Genomic DNA, 13,740 nt, shown 5'->3' with positions numbered 1-13,740 from the left:
GACAAAGACCCTAACTTGCTGTCCCTCAAAAGTATTTTAACATTTCATGTACAATAATTCTGTTTTCTCTAAGAAAGTAGAGTTGACATTAGTCTTTAAATTTCATTGTAAGAATTTGCTGTTCTGCTGCGAAAATTAATATTTGCCTGCTTGTAGGATGTCAGAGTTTTGAGGGGATGTCAAACTTGATGATTGCAGTTGCTGATGTCATCACCCGAGTATATCATATTACATGATTAGAAATTACTGGGCCTGACAAATTAAAAGACTGTATGAGAACCTTCCTGCGCAGTTTTACATTTCCAAAATATTGTGAGCTAAATCCTTTTTCTGACAGCTGATAACATGCTACCTGACAGAGACAGTGCCCTTGCAAAGCTTTTGCCTTTCCGCTCTGTTATCCTTTTTTCCATTGGAATGTAAAACATGACACATGAAGCCGAAAAGCTTCTCTTCTATTTGTGAGGTTAAGATTAGGGTTAAGGGTAAGTTACTGACACACACAGCCTTGGGATATGAAAGGAGGAAAAGAGCCTAGCTAAAGAGACATCTACACAGATATTATACAGGTGGCTGTATTCAAATCTTGAATATGTGGACCATGAGGCTATAGTGCCTCCAAAATGTTTTAAAAGTATATCAATGTGGTGTTGCAAAACAGAATGATAGTGACTGGCTTTTAACTCTGGATAAAAAGCTTGACTGTAAAGGAATTAGGACACTGCCCCTTGTGAGTGCCATACAGGAAGGACTGGCACCAAACCCAGAAGGAAGATGATTCCCTGCTGAAAAGGGAGGCCATAAAGGAAGAGCAGAGATAGACTGGTATGCCTTCCATGTTGTGGGCTAGTAACTTTCCTGGAAGGGAGGTCTGGTTGGAGGAACTGAAGTTGTCTTCTGACTGAGGTTACGTGTTCCCCCGGAACACATGGTGGCAGCATCCCACTGCCTGATCTCCCATACAGATACCGTATCTGTTGGACAGCCCCTATTGGGTCTGCTGGGAGCTGCAGGCACTCTTTAAAAGGTTTTTTCCTGACCATGAAGTGCTTCTGATGTACAATGATGTGGCACTGTAACTACTCCAATTTCCAGCATAAAAGGAGGAGGAGGTGGATGAGACTAGGTGGGAGGCTTAGAAAAAGAAGGAAAATCTGCTACTATATTGTGCTGCCTTCAAAACTGAAATGGATGGCCTTTTGAGGTATTGTTGTGAATAAAACACCCTGTATTTGAATCCAGGGAGGTTTTGTGTAATTGTGTCTCAGGGTTTGGTGTGCTGCTCAATACTATGGTGGTCATATCCTGCAGAGACACTCATCTTTGTATTGATTGACTGCTCAGAGAAAGCCAGATAATCATCTTTCCTAAGTCTGCTGGAGTATGATTTTCCTGGGGGATTATCATCATCCTGAATTTTTCATCTTCATCATAACATGACCTGTATATCTGTATCTTTGTGCGTGATGACATTTTCTACTGATAGTTTTGTAATTGCTGACATATGTTTAGTACTGTGAGCCATCATATAGGTATATAAACAGTATACTGTGTAAAGTTAATGGCTGTTGGTTTTAAAATTACAATAATAATATAGGCAATATTCTTAGTTGTTGCTGCATTATAAAATTACTCAAACCATTTTAAGCACATGTAGTCCCCATGGAAGTGACTGTATTTTAAGTTGACTCTAACAATGTCTGTAATCCTCTACAGGTCCTGTGTGTAATGAATATCTCTTTACAGCACCTTGAAAAATACCAAAGCTATAGCAACACCATTAGCCTCCTGTGAAGTGATGAGACATACACAATATAATTCTCATTCCCCACAGGAATACAGTTAAGAGGAAATTTAATAAACTCCGAAAGGGCAGCAGCATTAAGGTTTACTGCTCAATTACATTTCCAAAGAGATTGACAATGATGACACCGAGATGGGAGAAGAAAGTAAAGGCTATTTAAAGGGGAATGGATGTGAGAATTTCATTATACAGTTATTAATTGTCTGAATGTGATATCTGGGGCACATCACTCCTATTAGAAAGGTTTAGGGAGAGAAGCTTATTGAACTTTTAGCAATGACCAGTCAGTGTGAAGGGGTAGCTGATTTCTCATTAAATGAAAAAGAGTAACACACTTAATGTTTCAACATGAAAAATCAACAAAATATTATTAACATCTAGAAATTTCACAAACATTTATTTACATTTACATTTATTTGCTTAAAAGACACTTTAGTACAAGGTAACTTTTCCAGAGTGTCTAAGAAAAAGAGGTCAACATAATCAAGTAAAATCAGCCTGTTGGCCTGTTTGGGAATAGAGTTACAGGACAAGGTCACTAAACTGACTACCACAAGTGAAGAGCTCAAAACAAAATATAAGTGGCTTACACTTTCCAGATTTAGAAAACCTAACAGCTTTCACTTAGGCAGAAATTCACCAAATGCTTCTTGAAGACATTGAGGGAGTCAGAGTTTTGAATAGACGTGGGCAACACATTCCACTAGCTAAGAGCTACACATGGAAAGAGTCTGGACTGAGATATGAAACCGTCACCAGATGCCATTCATCAGATCAGATGGTCAAGAAGGAGAATAGGACCTTACAAGTGCCTCACTATATAGGTGCAGAGCCACTGACTATTCTGTAGGCAAGCATTAAGGATTTTAACTTCATATGTGCCGTTACAGGAAGACAGTGTAGTGATCTGAAGAGAGAAGTGAAATGTGCCTGCCTTGGCTAGTTGAACACCAGACATGCCGTTGCATACTGAATCATCTGTAGCTGCTTGGTTACATGCTGACTTGTTAGGTGCTAGTGATAATGAACCAAGCTGAAAAGAGATGCAATGCTGAATAGACAAACGAGAAGAGACCCTTCAAACTATCAAGCTTGTTTGTTGAGCTAACATCTAAGCTGTTTTAGTATCTCATCCATATTCTTCTTAAGGTTCTCAAGGCTTCCGGCTCAACTACTTGTCTTGGTAGTTTGTTCCAGATTCCCAAGAAAGAATTTCTCCCTGGCTTCGGTCTTAAATGCACTTCCTATATATTTGAGTGGCGTCCTTGTGTATGTGGTTCAGAAAGAATTTTTAAATTAATATATTTGGTTGTATCTCTGTCCTGGTCATTTATTCATAATACTGGCAAGGAGAGAGAAATATATTAAAAGTATATTTTACTTTTAAAACACCCAAAAAACCTAAACACATGGTAGATTTCAGGAATATCACTCACTATCACCCAACTCACTTTGGTGAAACAGGAGACACTTCCTCTGATGCTCCATGCACAATGTTGAGGTATACTGCTCCATACCAACAGTTTTTCTATTTTCAGTAGTAGTAGCCAGTATATGTGCCACCTGGACATCCTATATCCCAACTCCTGTCCTGCACTGAATAAGTACTGTTGTAGTATCTATTGTCAGGGATGCCAGGGGCAACGACCCAGCCAGGAAGCCGTGAGGGACCGGATGTGGGTCTATGCCCACCCTGGATCACATGGGGGCCGCCTTCCTGGTTGCTTTGGGGGCCACGGGTTGAGGGCATGGAAGCCCCACCCTCTAGGGGCCCGTGCTCTCCGCCAGGAGGCACCCCAATGCCTTGGGGACCTGTTACCTCAGCACTTCCGCCACACCAGGAAGTGCTGGGGGGAAGAATTAAAAGGGCGCCCGGAGAGCTGCCGGGAGAACAGCCAGCACTTCCACCACGCTGGGGCGCGGCCAATGAAGGATTGTCGGGAATCACCAGGAGCTCGTCCGGGAGTATATAAAAGGCATTGAGTAGCCAGGACTGTGTTGGGGTTTGTGCACTGACTTTATTTAGTGTCTGAGTGACACATTATTGTAAATAATTGTAAATAAAACGTGAGGTGGTTTGAAAACAACATGTCCGCCTGTCTGTGTCCAGGTCGGCTCCACACTATCTATCTATCTATTATATAGTACATTTCATATTTATCTATCTATCTATCTATTTTGATCCATACTGACTTGATGACATTAAGCAGTTTTCCGTCACTTTCACATTGTTGACCTCTTGTTCCGCACTATTTCAATAATGCTCTGTTGGACTGAGATCTGGAGACTGTGGAACCATTTGAGTAAACAGACATGCTGAGATAATGCGTGTTTTGCAACATGCTACATTATCCTGCTGCAAGCTTCTATTTTATAAAGGGTAAAACTTTGGAAATAAAGAGATACATATAGACAGAAACAACACTTAGATATACTGCACAATTCAAATGCCATTTATTTAATAGGAAGACACCTAATGTGTGCAAAGAAAACATCCTCCACTATTCCACCACCACCAACAGCCTGGAGTGTTGATACAAGTCATATGGATCAGTATATTCATGTCATGCCGTGGAATTCTGACTTGACTACCTGCATAGCACAGCAGAGATCAGGATTCATCAGGTTAGGTGACATTTTCTATTCTGCAGTTGTCAAGTTTTTGTGATCACTTTCCCCCAGTGGCCTCATCTTCCTTTTCACAGCTAACAGGAGTGGAGCCCACCATGGTCTTCTAATTGTGTGCCCACCCTCTTCAATGCCCAACATGTTTTGAGTTTAGAGATGTCCTTCTGCTCACCATGTTATTTGGGTATTTGTAAGTATCTGTTAACTTGAATGAGTTTGGTCATTCCTTTCTGACCTCTGTCTTTAAAAAGATGTTTTTATCCAGCTGTTCACAGAATTTTTTTTTGTTTAGAACACCATTGTGTATGAACTTTAGAGACCTATAGTAGGGGAGCTGTTTTTCAGATGCTGAAACTGCCATGTAACAACAATCATATGCAGCTCAAAGTCACAACGTGTAACTCATTCCAATGTTTGAATACCAACCACACCTAGAACAGGCCTGCATGCTGTATATTTTGAGGTACAGTCATAAATATTTTACCAAAATCACAAGTCAGAACATGAGGGTCCATGTATTTGATGTAATTAATTCAATGAGAGTAACATTATGAAGATTCACTCTTGTCTTTCATCCAGGGACACTGGTACTTCCAATGTTTTTATTAACACAAATCTCAGTTAGAGGGCAGTTCTTACTTTTACTGGAACACCTTATTAATTACATATCTGATATCTCTTTAAAGAATATAAACTGTCAATGACTTAAAAATTATAGTCCATCACTTTCCACCCTCATGTTTAATGGTGACAATACTTTGAACTGCAGCTGACATTTGGGTGTCATGGTCTGTTAGCACTGCGGCCTGATAGATCTACACTTCCTAGTTTGAGTTCCATGCCTGGTTGTCACCTGTGTAGAGTTGAAACATTCTCCCTGTCACTGGGTTTTTTTCTCTGAGTGCTCAGGTGTCCCTCCTATTTCTTGAAAGACATTATGGTTTAGTTGATTGATGTTTTTCAATGTTCCTTCCGAAGAGCACTGTATAAAATTACACTGACTTGAAATGAAGGAAGAGTTCCAAGCTCGGCCTTTGTCATTGTACGTGGCCTGGTGTGAGTGGGTATGTAAGTGCAAAAGGGCCCTAAGATGGACTGAATACCCCGTCAATTAACATTGTGCTTGTGTGAATTAATGTATTTTTTTGACCTTATGCTCTGTTTTTTCAACTATTCTTTGTATTGTGTATTAGGACTTTACTGCTGGACTGGCACTTTTAGGCAACTGCTTTTGTTTTTTTGTGCTCTTTGGAACTTCCTTGTGCCACAGACTATGCTTTATATAATAAACCGTTTTATTCACAAAGATTATATGTTCTCCCTCTGATTATTACCTGGGTTTGAAGGTAAACCCCTTACACAACTATTTCAATCATATTTGGTACATTGTGCTGAGGTGTTCTCCAGTTCATAACATAACCACTGTGTCACCATGTCATCTGGATTCAGAAAACAGACGGCACAATGTCTACATTTGTAACATTTATGTAACATCTGTGGATTGTTATGGATATCGTATTGCACAAAGAAGACCCTGCGCTACCTGTTTAGCACAATCCCAGCTCATTTATGGACATACTTAACCAACAAGTGGACATTTCACTTTATTTAATGTCTGAGAGAAACTTGATCTCTTAGTTAGTGGGCTCCTAGTGAGCCCACCTCAGACCTGTATGTGCACATTTCTTTCCTTTGTTCTTATGTTGAGAGCATCTTATGTAGTAGGCTGAGACATCACAATACAACTCTGGACAAAACTGTATGAGGTAAGCAAGCCTCTCTCCACTTATTTTTATAGCATCTCTAAGGAGTTCACATCTCAGCAAAAGGGTTGCTAAGGAACAGAGACAAAGTAAGGAAAACCCAAACTGGTGAATAGAGATGACCTCCATATGCCAGTGTGGGCAGGAAGGGACAGCCAGGATGTGGCAGGCCCTGCTCATGACAATTGTGCACCAGAAGTTATTATTCCCCAAATCCCAGGGGGTCATGGGAGTTTATGGGAAGCTAGCAGTTTTTCACACAAGCAAAGAGCGGGCCCAGAAAGGCAGTCCAAGTCAAACTGGACTTAATCTTATGGGCCTTGAGTTTTATTCTATGTAGTTCACTATGAATAAATGACCACAGTATAATTATAAGTAATAGGTAACACCAGTAAGCAAATACCAGAGGAGAAAACAGGAAAAAAGAGAGACTGAATAAATCTGATAAAATGCATGAATAATCTGCAAACTTGGAGATTAGAACTTGTTGACTTTAGGTTCTTAACTAGATTAAGCTGCTTTAATAATGGCTGAACAGATGGATGGACCTGGTTGATTTAGGCACTGGCCCCATGCCCCTGAACTAAATTAAGCTGCTTTGATGAAAGATGGATGAGTGGACTTGTTGATTTATGCTTGCTTTCACGGCTGATCATTGTGCAGTCTATTAAGCAATTAACGGAGAGCAGGCTGTACTTATTGACATCGATTATTTTGTCACAGGCCTTGTGGGCCAGTCTATTCTATTATCTTTCCCCTACAACTCTATTTAGTTTAGTTTGTAAATACATTCATTAGTACTAATAACAATCAGTCAAGAGAGAAGCAAAAAAGTCAACCAAAGCTAAAGGGAACCAAAGGAAGCACATTGAAAAACAGACTTTGGTAGACATCGCTGTGCAGTTCAGTTATATATTCAAACTGTCTGCAGTAAGAATATGTAAATTCTTTTTTTGTTAATGTCATTACACACCTTGGAATTCACAATTGTTTGATTTTTGCTGAGGTGGTTTTTTCATCTTCTCTGTATATATAAAATCCTAAGCCTATGTGACGTCTTTATGTGACTTTTTTGTCACGCTTTAAATCAGACTTTAACATATATATGTTTGGTATCATTCTTTTCAGAATTTATCGAACTTTAATGTGATTTTATTAGATTTTCAGATTCTTTTTTATATTCTAAACTAAAAAATATCAAGAACTCACATCCCGCGAGACAAGACTTTGTACCAAAAGATTTAATCACACCTGGGGCCAGAAAAATAAGCCAAAGAGTAGGACAGCTGCTATACAGGCTTTTAAATGTTCGCAGCACCATGCAAGATGCAAATCACGTGGAACGGCAGCAGCAGCAAGCCAGCAGCTGATCAAGCAAAGAGGAGGTAAAAAAAAAACAACTAGTTTTGCATATAATTTATCCCCGTTATTTTAGTTGAGCAAATTTATCCAATAGTATTATTTCATTATATTAGACTCATTTTTACTCTTTATATCCCTAATCCCATTAAAATAACTCTGTGAATACTGAATAGAATCAAAGCTATCTGCGTCTTCATTTATAGTACTGTATGCTGTATGTTTGGCAGCCGTGTCAGCCATGTGAAATGTTTAACCCATTTGCCCATCTCATGAGTGTCCAGAAACACTCATTTCCCCTTTGGATGACTGCATGTAAATGACTTTTCAATACTCAACAATTCTCAGCTCCACCCCCAGCACTCAAATGTCATCTCCCATCATATAAACATGGCTTCCATGACTCCCATTACAGACTACTACTCCCATGTCCGTCATGACGATGACCTCTTTTTTTCCAAGCATTAAGCATTCTCCCCAAATTTCCATCCTAGCGTTGGTCTTAATGCTGCATTCCATTTACCTCAGAAGTCACATGTCAGAGCTGGAAATGACATCACACTCAAGTTGACTGTTTTCTAGTAAATCATTTGGAAACTCAATATGGATGCATACAGGAAAACCTTTGTTGTGTTTGCTCCATCACAATAAATAGCAGTTCATAACACATTGTATTTTACACATCCAAACACTGTAGCAACATGTCCACAAATAGACATTGGACAGTAAAGAATGTACAACTGATTTAATTGCACACAAACAGACATAATTTCTAATAAACCATATAATACTACAGCTTTTACTAATGTTCACGATGTATGTTGCCATTTTGGATTGACGTCAAGATCTGGAGTCAGACAAACTTGGACTTGACAGATCAGCCCAGAGGCTCCAAGTTGGAAATCTGACTTAGGAAGTTTCCGTTGAAAACTGGAATCAGGAAATTCAAATTTTCCACTTCAAATGGAACACAGCATTAATCAACAATAAAATTCTCACCTGCTGTCACATCCGATTAAGGCCCGGAATGTGATTTTTTACTTTACCTACACCTGGACGAATGGGGTCTCTGAGACAGCCTCCAATGATTCCCATTCTGTTCTGGGGATAACACACTTCTGTATACAGTAAACCCTCGTTTATCGTGGTTAATCCGTTCCAGACTACCGCGATAAATGAATTTCCGTGAAGTAGGATTCTTTATTTATAAATTGAATATTTTCGCAGTTAGAGCATAGAAAACCTGTTTACGACCTTCTAAATACACTTTTTAACATTATAAGAGCCCTCTAGACATGAAATAACACCCTTTACTCAAAAGTTTAAACTGTGCTCCATGACAAGACAGAGATGACAGTTCTGTCTCACAATTAAAAGAATGCAAACATACCCTTCAAAGGATTGCACGTCAGGAGCAGAGAATGTCAGAGAGAGAGAGAGAGAGAGAAAAGCAAACAATCAAAAATCAATAGGTGCTTTTAAGTATGCGAAGCACCGCCGGACAAAGCAGCTGCAAGGAAGGGAGCAATGTGAAGGTAGTCTTTCAGCATTTTTTAGAAGAGCATCTGTATCCTCTAGGCCAGTGTGTGAACAGCCCCTCTGCTCACACCCCCTCGGTCAGGAGCAGAGAATGTCAAAGAGAGTGAGAGAGACAGAGAAAAGCAAACAATCAAAGATTAATATGTGCTGTTCGGGCTTTCAAGTATGTGAAGCACCTCGCGGGAAGCATATCGTATATCATTGAGGAGTTTTATTTAATACGTAATACGTGCTCTGATTAGGTAGCTTCTTAGCCATCCGCCAAAAGCGTCCCTTGTATGAAATCAACTCGGCAAACCAACTGAGAAAGCATGTACCATAAATTAAAAGACCCATTGTCCGCAGAAATCCGCGAACCAGCGAAAAATCCGTGATATATATTAATATATGCTTACATTTAAAATCCGCGATGGAGTGAAGCTGCGAAAGTCGAAGTGCGATATAGCAAGGGATCACTGTAGTCCCATTTTGGACTATGTCCTCTGCAGTGGACAAGAAATCTCATGGTTTCCTAAGAAGCCTTTGTGGCATCTGTCTCTGCTTCAAGGAATCAATATGGTCTTTCTCTTTTACATGTGAATGTCCCTCTTTCTTGATTCAAAGTCTATGTGAACAGAGAATGAAGCAACTCTGGCACCTACTAGATCTCCTGCCTTCTATTGGCGTAGGAGATCATTACTTGTATTGAGACAGACCACAAACAGTGGTGCCTTTCAATGCACATCTTCTGAAGTACCTACCTGACAGCATCTGTTGCCCCTCGGGACCCTGATTGTCTACACTGCCACTATTTAATACAAGTAAGTCTTTCTCTCTTACTCTGCTAGAGTGTTTCTGAGGAATAATCATAAAGTTTAGAGCTAGAACCTGGAAGGGTATTCAAAGGTGCTGATTTTTGCTAATAGCCAAAGATCAGCTCCTGTGTAGTTAAAGATGTGAATTGTACATTTCTGTACTGTATACTGTATGTTTCTTGTTTCAGAATCAAATCAGTTTGCATACTTAAACCAAAGCCACATATCAATAATTACATTTAAATGCTGAAGTACAGTATGCCTTTAATGATTCAACCTTGTGCAGTTATTATCAATGGCGATCTGAACAGTGATGACACGTGGCACAGCAGACACAATTGGCATTAGTTATAATTTGCTCGGTCTACTTTCATGAACAGTTTCTGTGCATTTTGGGCACCCAGAATGCTGAATCCTGAAATGAAGCATCACCACAGTCAATGTTCCAATGAGGATTTTAACATATTCAGTTTGAACTGGGAGGAATTTAAGAAGTGTTTCATAAATGGTAAGAAAACTTTGATACATCACTCTTGTTATAGGAAATAATAATCATCAGAGGATTATTGTGAGAAAAAAATGGGTTGATAAATGCCTGGTAAGGCATAGTTAAACGGTGGGCAGAGGTCAAAAATAAACCCAGATGAGAATCAAAGGGCTGAGCAAACTACATGAGTCTGATACAAAGTAAAGACAAAAGTAAAAATCAATGGCCAAATTAGATTTTAGCTAACTACATTGATGAATTTTAGTATATAGAACTAGGGGGCTTTGCCCCCTGCTCGCTTCTTTTGCATATAAGTTGATAAATATTTTGTATGTGTTTATTTGTAATTTAGGCAAAGCAATTAATATTAGTGATACATTAGTGAGAAGCATTCATGTTTACTCCCCCCTTTAATAGATGGGTGTTATTAAATTTTACGACAAAGCTGGGGGGAAGTGCCTCAAACAAGTTTGGTAAATGTTTCTCTGAAGTCTCTCAACCCCCATAGTCAGGCTGCCTTACTGGCAAACTTTAGCACAACAAATGGTTTTGGGGGTTGGCAGGTGTGAAGATGTTTTCTATTCCCCCATTGGCCTAAAGTATGGCTGTTTGGAACTGGCTTGTGTCAAAAGCCTTTAAGTACTATGATGCCCTATTGGCTCTAGGGGTTGGACAGAAAACCTATAAATTTGCTTACTTTACCCAGCTCTCTCTCTCTCTTACCAAACTGATGAATGACCATCTCACACTATGAACTGAAAAGGACAACACAATGAAGAGCACATTTCGGTAGCCATATTAAGACAGGCATGCGGCCTGTTCTGAAGAAAGCTGACCACAAATGATGCCTTAATTAGAGACATTTTAAGTAACAAACAAGTCTGTGTGCCACCTGAAACTACACATCATCATTTTGTCAGGTTGTATGGTTGTCAATATTCAAATGTACTTTGCATATTGTTATTATTTATGAATATTATCAATAATACATTGTTTAAATTGTAACTTAACTCCTGTTTGTCTTTTACTACACCTAATTGCCTGACGTTATAAATGTAGAAGGGAAGGTGAGGAGAAGTTATATACTATAATACCTTATAAACAGTGGTAAGTCTGTGAGATTTGAGGCATTCTGACAAATGCTACATATTAATAAAAGTAGAAAGTAGAGTAAAATATTACTCTACCAAGACAAAACACAGAGTAATATTTTCAGTTTGTTTGCAATAATGTGATCTTTACTCTCATTTATTCTCTCTTTATTCTCCAGATCTTTCCTTCCCTAATCTGAACAACTGCCTTCATGGGATGCCATTGATGCAGACATCAAGCCAGCTACAGAACAGGAAATGCACTAGAATGACAAAATGCTTAAGGTGAGCAGTGTAGAAAAGCTTTGTGGACATTGTAACTGGGTATTTGTGTTCACAGGGATTAACCTGAACAGTAGAACTGGCCTTACAGGTATCTCTATTTATAGTTCAAACTGTTTTGATCAACCACCATATAAATGTTTATTTTTGTGTGTGTGTAGTGATTGTGGTACTAGTATGCGCAGAGTGAAACTCCTACATGTAACACATCACCACTCTCTTGGGCCATGATTAATAAGAATGTATTCAGACACATTGATTAATTTACTTTCATATGGAAGAGTATACAATTTATCTTACCTGATGTTCCCTTTTTAGTCCTGTTTCTATGTTCTAACTACCTGAATCATTGTGTTTATAATATAAAAATAATACAAATACAGTATATACTAGTGTAAAATATATTTTGATTTTTTACCACATGGAAAGTGGTTTGCCTTATGAATAGTGCTTTGTCTTGTAGCCTTTGAATGCAATTTGTGGCTAACCTTGACTTTATATGTTCAGTGTCTAGTACCAGTGTACTTCTCAACTGCTGATACGTCAAAGGAGTTTGGAGATAGAAATGCCTTTGAGTGTAACAATAGCTTCTATAAAGTTTACAAGGACACTTAAAATAGAAAATATATAGTGGTTTGACTTCAGTATGAAATCTTTACAAAATCCCTGCACAGTTAAACACTTTGCATGGAATAGTAATTTTGTAAAGTAAACTGTGTGTAGGGTGGCATGATGGCATGGTGTCTAATGCTGCTGCCCCTCAGACTCAGCATGCTGGGTTCAAAACCAGTGCACAGTCATTGTCTGTGTGAGATTTTCACATTATTCATGTGTCTTAACATCCCAAATACAAGAGACAATTAATTGGTGATGTGTGTGTGAGTGGGTCCTGTGATGGACTGGCTAGTCAATGAAGTGTTCCAGTTAAATAACAATCCCAGAATATTAATTAATTAAATTACAAAATTTATGAAGAGTGCAGAACATTAAAAATATCAGATAATCCAAGAAGTCCTGCTTAGAGCAGGGGTCTGCAAAGTCAGCCCTGTGGGGCCATAGTGGCTGTAGATTTTGCCTTCTTCAGGGATTCTTTCTCTTACTTTTGTTTTGTTTTATTTTCTGTATGGTTATTTACTAGTACTGGTCTTTCTTTACCTTAATTGTGGTATATACAATGCTTAATTCTGCTTAATTGTTTTGAGTACTGACTGGGGCTCCCTAATTTGCCAGATGTGCTTCCATACCCTGAACACTAGTACAGAGTCCCAAACATAGCAAAATTGATGTGAGACCCCCTAAAAGGGCCACAGCTTAATCAGCTTGTCCAAGGAGACTCATCCCAAATCCAGATGGTCTCAAAACTGCTAAGTACAGGCTTTTGGCCTAGGACAACACTGGTAAAATAATAGAAATGTCCAAGAAAATAACAAAAACTCCAAAAGAGGAAGGATGACTATAAATCCCCATCTTTGTACAAAAGGGAAAACAAAGAATCTATATAAACAATGGACTTAATAAGAAAAAATAGAAAAATAATACAAGGAAAAGCTCAAAATGCAAAACTAATCATTTGGAATTGCCTAAAAGGCAGTTCTACAGCATGCAAGTCCAAATCCATAATCCAGAAGGAAAAAACAGGAATAAATCCAGAAAAACACAACTTCCAAAGAAACCAGTAGTACTCACAAAGAGAACATTCTTCTCATCAGGTCAAGAGTCTTAAATTCAGTTCAAAAAGGCAATCCAATGTGATATGTGTTTCCTGTTTATGACATATAATGATTTTTCTGGAAGTATCTATACAACACCTTTGTTAAGATCGCGCTTAAAAGCCAGGTAGCAGATTTCATTTTAAGAAGTAAACTTGTGATTCCTGTTCTGTTGTAACATTATAGCTAATAAGGCAAAATATGACAGGATTACCTGTTAGCTTAGAGATGCACACAAATGTAATAACCATTTATGCAGCTGTCTCTTTTCCAGTCCCATATTT

The 13,740-nt window shown here is 38.7% G+C and overlaps 1 long non-coding RNA gene across 1 annotated transcript in view; it reads left to right on the top strand.

Moving 5' to 3' along the window:
* Positions 1 to 13,740, top strand: part of LOC120527207 — a 79,856-nt gene that overhangs the window by 30,287 nt on the left and 35,829 nt on the right. The window contains exon 3 of the long non-coding RNA XR_005633288.1: positions 11,645 to 11,750. This is a non-coding gene — a long non-coding RNA (uncharacterized LOC120527207). The remainder of the gene's footprint in view (positions 1 to 11,644; positions 11,751 to 13,740) is intronic.

Source organism: Polypterus senegalus, chromosome 4 (genome assembly GCF_016835505.1).
Source record: "Polypterus senegalus isolate Bchr_013 chromosome 4, ASM1683550v1, whole genome shotgun sequence".
Classification (NCBI taxonomy): domain Eukaryota; kingdom Metazoa; phylum Chordata; class Cladistia; order Polypteriformes; family Polypteridae; genus Polypterus; species Polypterus senegalus.
The sequence above is the reverse complement of the archived record's forward strand: the minus strand, read 5'-3'. Positions and strand labels throughout refer to the sequence as shown.